Source organism: Neolamprologus multifasciatus, chromosome 15, assembly GCF_963576455.1.
Source record: "Neolamprologus multifasciatus chromosome 15, fNeoMul1.2, whole genome shotgun sequence".
In the NCBI taxonomy this organism is placed as follows: Eukaryota; Metazoa; Chordata; class Actinopteri; order Cichliformes; family Cichlidae; genus Neolamprologus; species Neolamprologus multifasciatus.
This window is the reverse complement of record NC_140453.1, coordinates 33,645,747-33,657,324: the sequence shown is the minus strand read 5'-3', so window position 1 is coordinate 33,657,324 and position 11,578 is coordinate 33,645,747. Positions and strand designations below refer to the sequence as shown.

At 39.2% G+C, this 11,578-nt stretch overlaps 1 long non-coding RNA gene across 1 annotated transcript; it reads left to right on the top strand.

Moving 5' to 3' along the window:
• Window positions 1–324: 324 nt before the first annotated feature.
• On the top strand, window positions 325–2,133 carry LOC146502491 (uncharacterized). The gene is made up of 4 exons (XR_014869449.1): window positions 325–910; window positions 1,092–1,228; window positions 1,316–1,538; window positions 1,630–2,133. It is a non-coding gene; the product is annotated as an uncharacterized LOC146502491 (long non-coding RNA).
• The last annotated feature ends 9,445 nt before the right edge of the window (window positions 2,134–11,578 follow it).

Genomic DNA, 11,578 nt, shown 5'->3' with positions numbered 1-11,578 from the left:
ATAAATCCCAGATAAATGCAGGTATTTATTGTGGGTCACATGAATAAATACAGACAATTATATTTTCTTGATTATAGTAGATTTTGTAGAATCAAATGTTTTTGGGATGAATGAGGTTTTGCTTATCATGTTTTACAGGTAAAAAAATTTAAAAGTTTTAAACTATCTTTAGGCTACCAGAGATGTCTATAATGATACATTATGTAGAGAAAAAACATTAGTACAGCTTACAGAATATGTATAAAAAACTGATTTAGAAGTACATGGAAAGTTTCTGCATCCATTTTCTGACTTGGCCTTTATCTGGGTGGGTTTGGGTTTGGGTGGATAAAGGCCAAGTCAGAATTCCCTGAGCAGCTGGAAAAAGCTGCTAATAAATAAAGACATCAGAAAGTGGGGGCTTTAGGTGTAGCCCCCGCTTTCTGATGCACTAATTAGATTTAGTAACTGACACCCCATACCAGCATTACATAGACACTTGGGGGCTGAGATGGGTGGGTGGGGATGGTGGGTGGTGTTAAAAGCACTTTATGTTTTGTAGATGTATTTTTTTCAGACAGGGCACACACAGTCCTGTTTCCTTTGTGGGAAAACCGTCAAAATTCACCATCCTCAGCTGAAACAACAAAATCTTAACACCATCTTCATGAACTGCTGAGCCAAACCTGATCCATCAGTGCTGGACTGCACAGATAACTACATGCCACACAGAGTCTGCTGTTTTATGAACTGCCATACCAGTGTGTCTTCAATGGAGAAGATGACACACCCATCACCTGACCTCCTGCCTGATCTGGAGACCATCATCATGCTGCCACACTACACACCTCTGAGACCATCAATGATGACTCGTACTGAGGAAACTGTATTTCCTGTCAGAGATGCTCAGTGATCCTCAGAGCAGAGAGAGGTATGATTCTTTATCTTTGATAAAAAATGTCAGTGTTTTTAATTCAGTTAATTAATTTAAATCTTGTTTATTGCATAAATAATTCCACACTCAAATGATTATACTTGTTGAAACTTTTTGAGTTTTAATTCACATTATGCATTACAAATCTATGCTTTTTCTACTCTGTCTCTCTGTGCAGGTATTGCTGTCTTCTGAGTTCTTCAGTGTCCCAACTGAGACATTCAAACCTCATTGCAGAGCTCATGTCTTTCCTCACCATCATGTGAGTGTGAGATTGCTCTGGATTCTGGTTATGTGGCCTGCAGCACCTATAAGGTATTTCAACATTGTTCATTGTATAACTTATTTGTAGTTTTTTAGCCCTTAACACAAATAAAATGTTCCTTTTTCTGTATTTTTTAGAACAAGCTCGTACAGTGTGCCTGCATTCCAGCTTCTTAGACTCTGCACATGTGGACAGAGTATCAGTGTTTGGCCACTCTTACAGACACCGACTTCTGTCAACTCACTGCTACTGATCAGGCACCTCACTCCAGGAAGACAGAGGGCTGCAAGCCTGTCATCGTTTCCAGTGTGGCTTTGTATTCTTGGGGTAGCATCAGATTTTTCCCACAAATATTCAAAGGTAACACTTATTTTAAGCTTAGTTATTAAATCAAAAGTCTTCCCTTGAGTTCATTTTATTGTTTTAAAATTTTTTTTTTGTTTTCTTTTAGATTTATATGCAGTGATCGGATGTGGTGGAGCTTTGTTAACTGTGTGGAAACATCTGTTTGTGATGATATTTACAATGAGGCTTTAAGGTGACAGTTTCCATGTAATTTCAATCCTTTTACTAAGCAAAAACATGTTTGCAATTAACATTTTTTTCAGTTTTGTCTTTTGGATTTATGGTTAACATTCCTCTGTGACAGCAAATACTAAACTGGTCCAAGTAACCAGCATATCATTGGTCAAAGGCAAAAAGGACCACATGTCACGCTAGCAATGAATTTTTGACTGTGTTTGTGTCACCAGATTTAACAAACAATATCAGACATATGAAACTGAACTCTGGATTAATGTGCAGATGTTTTTTGTGGTTTTTTTTTTATTATTGTTGAATAATTATTTTGTAGGACAAACCCAATCTATTTACCCAAACAATGTAACTTGTTTGGGTAAATAGTGGATTAATATATCTAAGTCTATAAGTATAGCAAGCTGAATTCATACAAACACACAGCTCTAAATCTTGAATTGTAGGATGTACAAAAATGATCATGTGATTATTATGGACATTTAAATAACTATATCTATTGAACCATTACACGTATTCTTTATAGAGATTACACAATCTCAAAATGTGAAAAAAGAAAGTGTTTAAGAGGATAAATAATGTGTGTTTGTATGAATCCTGCCTTAGTATGGGGTGTCAGTAACTACATTAGTATAGAGTAGGTCTAACAGTGGTTTTCCACATCTGCTCCAATATATATAGATAATGGGTCAGGCATATAAAGTCATTTTGAAAAGTTCATAAAGGTCATTTATATGTGTTCCTCTTTATCATTTTATATCAGGTCACACAGCTGACTTGAGTTTTGATCAGGGTAGAACCATAACATTCATGCTAATGGTTCTACTGTTTACAGTTACTTTATGATGGATTTCACCCTGGTCACAGCACTATGTGAAAAGCTGTTAGAGGTAAAGTTAACCCAGTTAATACCTCATCATAAGTCACTCTCTAACGCAAAGCAGTGATTATTTTACAGTTAATTTATTCCACAACAATGTTCTTTATTTGATTCCTGTTTCTTTAAATATGCACATCGATTGTTCAGCTGTGTGACTCTCCACACCTCAAATATATCACAATGTGGACTTCATTTCGGTACAGATTTATCATCAAATTAGGAAACTGTACACTAATTGAAAAAATGAAGCTTATGAAAATTTTAATGTGGCATTGGAACATGTTGTTTATCCTTGCCAAATGGTATTTACACAAAACTCCAGCAAATCAGAGGATGTATTTTTTGTCCTTCACTTGCTGTTTATATATGTGTATATTTTTGCAGTTAATAGCCTATCATGTGTCTGCGCATCTTAGGGCCATAAACATAAACATGGCAAACAAGGATGTGTTCACTATTCCAACAGATGCTTCAATTGTTTGTATAGGTGTTAGATTCATTTGATTTGCATTTTCTATTAATATTATTCTGTTTGTCCCAAATGGGATTTTTATTTCTGTATGCCATTGCCATTATTGTAATAATTGGAAACAACTGAGTAAATATTTTGTATCATATGTTTCTAAAAATATTTGAACGTTCTACTTTTCTACTACTGGTTTTCTACTTTCTACTTTCTGCCACTCTTTGGCATTTCAATAACATTATTTTTGGGTGTTTTTATCTCTGACCGCAGCATCTTGTATTACCTAAATGTTGTTTGTGTGGGTTTTGTTTTTGTTTTGTTTTGTTTTTTGCCATTTTTAGATTTCACCAGCTGTGTAAACTCTGCAATTTTACCTTGGTTTTGTTCCACATCAGTTTATCTGCTGGGTGATTTTCTTTTCCTTTTCTAATGTTTCTGGTAATTTTTCACAGTTAAACAAGTAACTTTGAGGTTACTTCAGCCTTTTCAGTTGTTATCTGTTGACAGTTTTGCCTAATTATTACATTTCTGCAAAATTATAGCAGTTCTGATAAGTTGTAATATTTCTGCCAAGTTTTTAATTTTCTACTAAATTATAGTATTTCTGCTAGGTTACACTACTTTTGTTTGTTATGTTATGTTATTCTAAATTATTACATTTCTGCTAAGTTTTTAATTTTCTACTAAATTATATTATTTCTGCTAGGTTACACTACTTTTGTTTGTTATGTTATGTTATGTTAAGTTATGTTATTCTAAATTATTACATTTCTGCTAAGTTGTCGCTTCTGGTAAACTACAACATTTCTGCTGAATTGTTATATTTATTAGTTATTTCATTTCTGCTAAGTTATTACATTTTTGTTAACTTGAAGTTGTCCTGCAAAGTTATTAAAATTTCAACAACTTTTTGAACACTGACTTCAGCTTCTTCAGCTATTTTCAACTATTTTCAGCAGACAGCTTCAGCTATACAGCATCCACACTGCATTTTCGCAGGAAATGCAAATTTTTCTAGTTATGTTTGGTTTAGTTAGGTTTGGTGTATTTTACCCCTTTTTCTGTTTTTGTGGGCTGATCAGCCACTATTTAAGTTTCCCCTTTGTCTTGTTAAGTTAGGTCAGTTTGTTTGAGTTATCAGTACTTTGAGTAGAGTTTTGTTATTTTGACCTCTTTTATGGGCCCAAGATTTTGATTCTTTTGTCATGATTTAACTAATTATGTTTTTTTTTTGGGTTAAATAAAAAATCATTTTTTTGGACGTTGACCTGTGCCTAATTTTTCCTTCACTGCTCGGTCCCTCACATCACATCACAGAAGAAAGACGAGTCCTGTATCGATATTTGACATCAAAATCAATACAGGACTCGTCTTTCTTCTGTGATTTCAAATATCAATGCCAGAATGTGTGCCGATGTATGTGCATTAATGTGTGCATGTATAGAGTCCTGAGGTTGGCTGGTAGGGTGGACCGCTACGCATAATCACAAGTGTGTGCAAACATTACCATGTTTGGATTTCTTGGAATTTGGTTTCTTTGGGGGATTTCTTCAAGTTTTTGTAATGCGACAGGTTAAAAAATTAACATTCAGCTTACCCTCTGAAATGTCAGTGTGCATCTCAGATGTGTTGTTGTCATCAGGGATGATGTGACGTACCAGCCAATCCATCACCGCACCCAGCTGCAAAACTCTGACGCAATCTGCTGTGGTGGCATTAAAGTCCTGCCAGTTTACAGCGGCTGATTTGGTCCCTAAAATCCAGAGAGTAATTATTCATGGTAAGGAATTCATGTGGACTCTAAGCGTGTGGGCAGGCAAGGACATTTAAACAGTGAGGCTGATGACCTACCATTTCTTCGTGTGACTGCTTCTGGTCTAAAAGGGACTCCAATACCAAAATCGATGAATTTGACACATAGAAATGCTGGATAATCAGGCGATGTGTCAAACACAATGTTGTCTGGCTTAATGTCTCGATGGTAGACACCCTTGGATTGCATTTCAGTGGCTGCATGTACCAGCTGTCTCATTATGACCAGACAGACAAATGAAAAATACGTTCAAATAATCAGATTTACATTATCCATTAAAGTTTGCCATATATGTTATCTTGCCACTCGCTGACCTTAACCTCCCTCTCGTGCACAAAGGTTCTTCTGTTTGCCAGGTAGGCTTCCAAGTCTATGTTTTTTTGGCCTTTCAAAGACCATAATGAGTTCGTCTTCCAAGTCATACCAGTCGTTTTAAGCGGGCGTCACATTGCTGCTCGTAGCCTCTGGTCCTGCCCACCACTTTTATTAGCAATGCCACCTTCTTGGGAATCTCGGTCATTTTACCATTAAGAAGCTTGAGAAAGAGAACATCAAGGTCAGTGTTCAAATATTAGGCTGTTTGAGGTACACGTAGGGGGAAAAAAACAGAAAAAGACAAACATTTCTTACCACTGGTAGGTAGCTGACTAAAAACTGAGCAACATGCTTAATCACCACCTGCATTACAGAGAAAATGTGTTTTAGAAAAAGAGAACAGGAGGAACTAGAAGAATTGTAAAGTGCACACATAAGAAGCCATACTGGGAAATTGTCTTCTCTGCGTTTTCCAAAGAAGACAGTCCCAAAGCCTCCTTCACCCAGCTTATCCTGCTCTTCGTATTTTTCTTCAAAGTCCTCTACAGAGAGACAAAACAAATTGAATTTAACAGGTAAAGGACTTTACTCACCTAGATATTTACGCACACCCACAGCACGTGGTGTGGTAAAGGTCGGCCAAGATTTTGACCACATGTCAGAAACTGGATCAAAATTGGACTAAACTCACTTGAACTCTGACTTTGTCTGCACTTAGAACTATCACAAGACATTAAAACAAAACATCGGGCATTGATGACATCACAGGAATCTAACATTCTAATCTATGCAAACTGTCTCCATGGCTACATAATATCAAATTAAATCATAGCAAAGGAGTAAAAAGCAGGATCAGTCTTAGGGTGTATGTTACATGTTTGCCAGTTTGGATGAGTGAGTGCAATACTTCATCGGCCTGTGTTGTAGCAACCTGTTGAACCTGCTGAGAAACTTTTCTTTGTCCACTCTGCCCCAAACTTCACATGCTCCATAAAAGTCGAGGCCTAGAGACCTCTGCATAGTTATTAGCATTAGGTTATCAGTATCATCTGATATATATGACATTTACAGTACATTACTCACACATGACATAGGAGGAATAAATATGAACTTTTTGACATAAATTTGATCATATGAAATTGGATTTTTTTTAAATATGAAACTTTTTCCTTCCGTCATACTTCAGAAATATAATATATTAAGTTTTGAACATTTTAAAACATTTAAGTTTGCTCGTTGTATTTATAAGATCCTACATGGACGTGCTCCACAATCATTGGTCAGTCATGTTAAAATCCATTATCAGTGGAAAACAAACCTGATCCTCTACTAGAGGCGATTGTGCAATACCTTTTAGACATAACACTCAGCAAACAGTTATTATCAGTTAAAGTCAGTGAGATTTGGAGTGATACATGGCACATGACGGAATAAGCAAAACATGTAAACTAGAGGAGGAGACGGGAGAAAAAGACATTACTAAAATACATGAAGGGCCAGGGCTGGGGCAGCCAACCAGTCACAGACAAACAGCCACATTTTTTACTGTGTCACCGCAAAGAGCCACATCATACACCTGGGCACACATGAACATCACCCATCCCTTCCTCTGTCCTGCGTTCAGTTTGGGGTATCAAACTCAGGACCCTAACCCCATCAGGCCGGGGTCTTTGTGTGGAGTCTGCATGTTCTCTCCAGCTTCCTCCCACAGTCTAAAGACATGCAGTCAGTGGGGGTCTTCTCGCCCCGTTCACATTCACACAGAGATGCATTGAAGATCACCTTGTGGTTAGTGCCTTCTATTCGATGTACAGACTGAATAATAACACCTTCTAATTAGTTCTGTCTCCTATTGGTGCTCTTCTACGAGTAATCAGTGATTGATGGCTTACTAAGCTTAACTTTTTTCACAACATTGATAACAAACACACACAAAACAACAACAACATATATTATCTAAAAGAAACTTGATTGGACCACAGTTTGGATGTTCATCCTACATGTTTATTGAGATTGTCTAATGTCTGCGACGTTATCTTCTCCCACGTCTGCGGACACCCGAGGCCTTGTGGGCTCTCCTGCGTCTGCGAACGGGGCGAGAAGACCTCGCACGTTTGCGTCTATACCTGCGTTGTGGCATCGTCCAAAACGGCGGTACCTGCTCCACGTCACGGGTTCTATTTATGGACTCACTTGGCAACTTTAGTGATGTCACTGCTGATGTTGTGCCTCTACATAAACAGCATAATAATTTTATATTTTGTCAGCACTTCCTAGCAGTATGTAACTACACAATAAATGTCAGGGTTTGCGTGTTGAGATATGAATGGAGGACCCAAGATGCAGGCACTGCTGATGTGAGTGAGCTTTATTTATGGAGAGTGACATACAAACAAAGGCGAGGGAGGCGAGAAACAAAACTAGGAAAACCTAAACTGGGAAAGCTGAGAACCAGATAAGAAACCTGGACACGAGGGAATGGAGTTAAAACACGAAGGATGACAAGCAGGAAAAACAGCATGGAGGAACACAGACGGACCAGTAACGCACACAAGAGGACGAATGCTATAAATTAGTGATGGCCCGCTTGAAGCTGACGCTCCGGCGCGTGTGTCAAAAACACCAACACACCGCTTCAGAAGCACTCTGTCGATGCTCGATTTGTTTGGCCACAGTCACGTGATCAGTGACGTCCAATTGTGAATTGTGAATTCCACTCTGCAGAGTGGGCAATCACAATGAAGTAGTTCAGTTTTTTTGTAGATTCAAGCTGCTCTTCATATTTTTGACCACCAGATGTCACCACAGAGGACTGTGTTAAAAAGCTTCCAGTAATGAATCGTTTTTCAACACAAGCTTCAGAAAGCTTTGTTTGGCCATCACTACTATAAATACACACAGAGGGAAACGAGGAAACTGCACACAGGAGAGGGACACAGCTGAGCCTAATGAATCTGACGAGATGGGTCATTCATGTACTGTACATGATGCGGGTAGATGCTGTACGTTTATGGGCTGCAGGAGAGACACAGATTTGTGCAGCTGAGGTTGTTTGGGGTGCCTGCGTGTTCGCCTGCTGGGCCTGAGCGAGCCTCTCCACATCTGTGGCCCGGCGGTCTCTTCTCTTGCTGAGGATCTTAACGTAGTTTGCTGGGACGAGCCGGTGGTCTCACCGTCCACGCTGGCCAGGAGCCAGCCACGCACACGGGGCTGTAGCTCTAAACACGAGGGAGATAGTTGTAAACATGGGGCACGCTCACACAAAAGAAGAGCCCTCATCTGTTATTTCTAAGATAAGGACAACAAAAATAGAAGGTTTTGGGTCAAAGCACTCAGAATCAAATGTCCCGCAGCCAGTAAAAAGCTCATCACCTTTAGGAGCGAGGTTGAGCATCTCTCCAGCTTGCATAGAAAGCTCCTCCTGAGAAGCAGCTGTAAAGTCATATTCTCCTCTGGCCACCACGTGGTTGTCCTCCTCGCTCGCCCAGTTAGTGTCTAAACCAAGCAAGGAAACTGAATGAAAGACATTCATCATTTTAACTGGTCTTAACCAAAAACAAGTCCTTCTGCTTTTCCTTACACTTGTAAAGTAACTAATGGCATATGGAGCTATGGTACCCAATTTATTTGCCACTGAGTTACACAAAGGCACATATGATGTCATACAAGCAGACTCATCTTTACACGTGTACTGCAGCCCTGAACATTACCAGCTTCAGATTCTATTAACAAACTTTGCAACAGCAGCCTTAATTACTTTTAACTCAAAACAATTAGCACCTGCAGCCACTGTCCTGTGTTGAGTACACCTCTCAAAACAACTAAATGTACTCATATGAATATGTGAGTGCTTGCTGTTCCATCTCTTCAGCCTGCTGCACAAACCTGCTGGGGGGACGTCCTCAAGGTGAGGTGTGTGTCTGTATCCTCCCAGGCTGTAGCCGCCACCGTAGCTGTAGCTGTAAGGCCTGTAGCCACCACAGATGGAGCTCCCATAGGGGCTGTAAGAGGGGAGAAGGAGCTGTTGGATGGACAGTAGGACTGCTGGACCTTATGAGGGGGCACAAGGGGCGCCATCCTGGGCAGGACAGAAGGGCTAGCAGGGGTAGAGGAGCCTGTAGCTAATCCTAAATCTGTAGATCTGTTTGGTGACAACATAAAGATAGAATATCAGTAAAATCCACCCATAATTCATTGCAACATTAATTGAGCAAAGCATTAGTTCAGAAACGTCATGGAGTCAAGCTAAACCACAAACTGAATGAACAGCTCATAGAGTGGCTCTCTTCCACAGCGTGTCCTTTGTCCTTTCTCCCTCCCCTCAACCCCAACCAGTCCTCAGAGGCTGCCCCTCCCTATACCTGCTTCTACTGGAAGTTTCTTCCAGTTAAAATGGTGTTTTTCCTTCCCACAGTCACCAAGTGCTCGCTCAAAAGGGCTTGTTTTGATCATTTTGTTTTCTCTGTATTACAATAGGGCCTCCACCTTGCAGTATAAAGTGTCTTGAGGTGACTGTTGTTGTGATTAACGCTATATAAATAAACTGAAATTGAATTGAGTCAACTCTTCCTCCTGCCTCATCTCCAGCTCTGCTACTCTTCATCTGTACAGACTGTGGAAACACACAATAAATTCACCATCAACCAGCAGCTAGCGGCAACTTTTAGCATGGGATGTTTTCTCACATGAGCTGACGTTATGAACCAGTCAACACACCTTAAATATCCTTAAATATCATTATCACAGCTCTGATTGTTCAGCTTCTCCAATCTGATGACCATATTCTCTTAACCTTAAAAAGATATGTTGATATGTCCAAAAAAGATAAAGATGTGTCAGATTTAATTCCATTTCCTCACTTAAAGTGGAAAAAAGTGTCAGGGTGGGGGGACTGATTGAACTGTGATTGTGGAATTTGCCTCACACAGGTGCGTTCACTGTTGCTTGTTTGAGAATACTGCTGTATATATACAAATGCTGACTGCATAAACAAACTGTTGTACATATATTTTTAGAATTATCTGAATATATTAAGAAAAAGACAATAAAAAACAATGACTTGCAGCATCAAGCGGAGGACTTTAATCTTCTCTTGTTTACGAGTTTGGGGACAGGTGAGCAGAGGACTGACAGATGAAAAACACGAGCTTTCTCTAAGGGTGTTGCCTCTCCCTTAAAGACAGGCTGAGGAGTTCAGTTACTCAAAAGGGGCTCAGAGTAGAGCTGCTATTCCTACACGTTGAAGAGAGGCTGATGAGAAAAGGAGAAAGAGGCCCAGGGCAGACCTAGGACACTCTGGAGAGGCTATATCTCTCAGCTGGCCTGAGGATGTCTTGGTGTTATCCCAGAAGAAGTGGAGGAGGTGGCTGGGGAGAGGGAGATGTGGGCTTCTCTGCTTAGGCTGCTGCCCGGGTAAACCAGTCCTTGATAAGCAGAAGAAAATGGATGGATAACAATAATAAGCAGAAGAAGCTAAAAGACACAAATTTAAAATAAAACATTGTTAGTTATGAATTGAAATATATAATTATTCAGCTATATAATAACTCAGCTTATAAATATATATGTAGGCATTTTTTTGAAGTAAATTATCGGGCAAAAGAACTGAGTTTGTTGGCAAACAGCAGCTACATTTTCTTCTGAACTGACAGTTAGCAAGTACAGAACAAACAGAAATGCAATGAAAATATTTCTGCGGCTTTTATTAATTTCACTTATTAACCAGAACTGCACAAAACAAACAAAAAGGCTCAATTAACAGAAGAGAGAGAAATCTAGCGACACACTGACTAGGACACGGCCTCAGAGGACCAAACTAGCAGTCAGCCACTTGTACGGCTGTGCAGATAAATAATTAGTTGCTTTTTTATTCCTGGGACTTCTGATCCTCTCCAAATACACAGGGAAGTACCTGATGCAGCTAGTTTTGGGTACTACCATCACCAAGCATTTAAAAAATCTATTAGAGGATAATAAAGTGTTTTCACCAACCAGAAGAAAAACATATTTTAGCGTATAAAATAGCAGTCTCTTCCAAACAAGTCCTTTAGCATGCTGATGTTAAAAAAGATCATGTAGAGTAAGACAGGCATAGAGAACAGCACTGACTGGGAGAGGCTTTGAACAGATGACATACTCAGATCAATTCAACATATAAGACTTTAACAATGCACAAGCATCTATCAAAAACCTATTTAATCTATCATCTGTGATATTATTATATACAATTATAATGTATTGTTCATCTCCCTTAAATAAACAGGCAGCCTTAAGGTATGAAATATTCATTTGTCTACTGTTTCAGTGGCTGATAGTGCCTCACAGGCCTCAATGTGAGTTTGAAGCCATTATAATGTTCAAGTTGTTTAACGATAAACAGATTTTGAATGAAA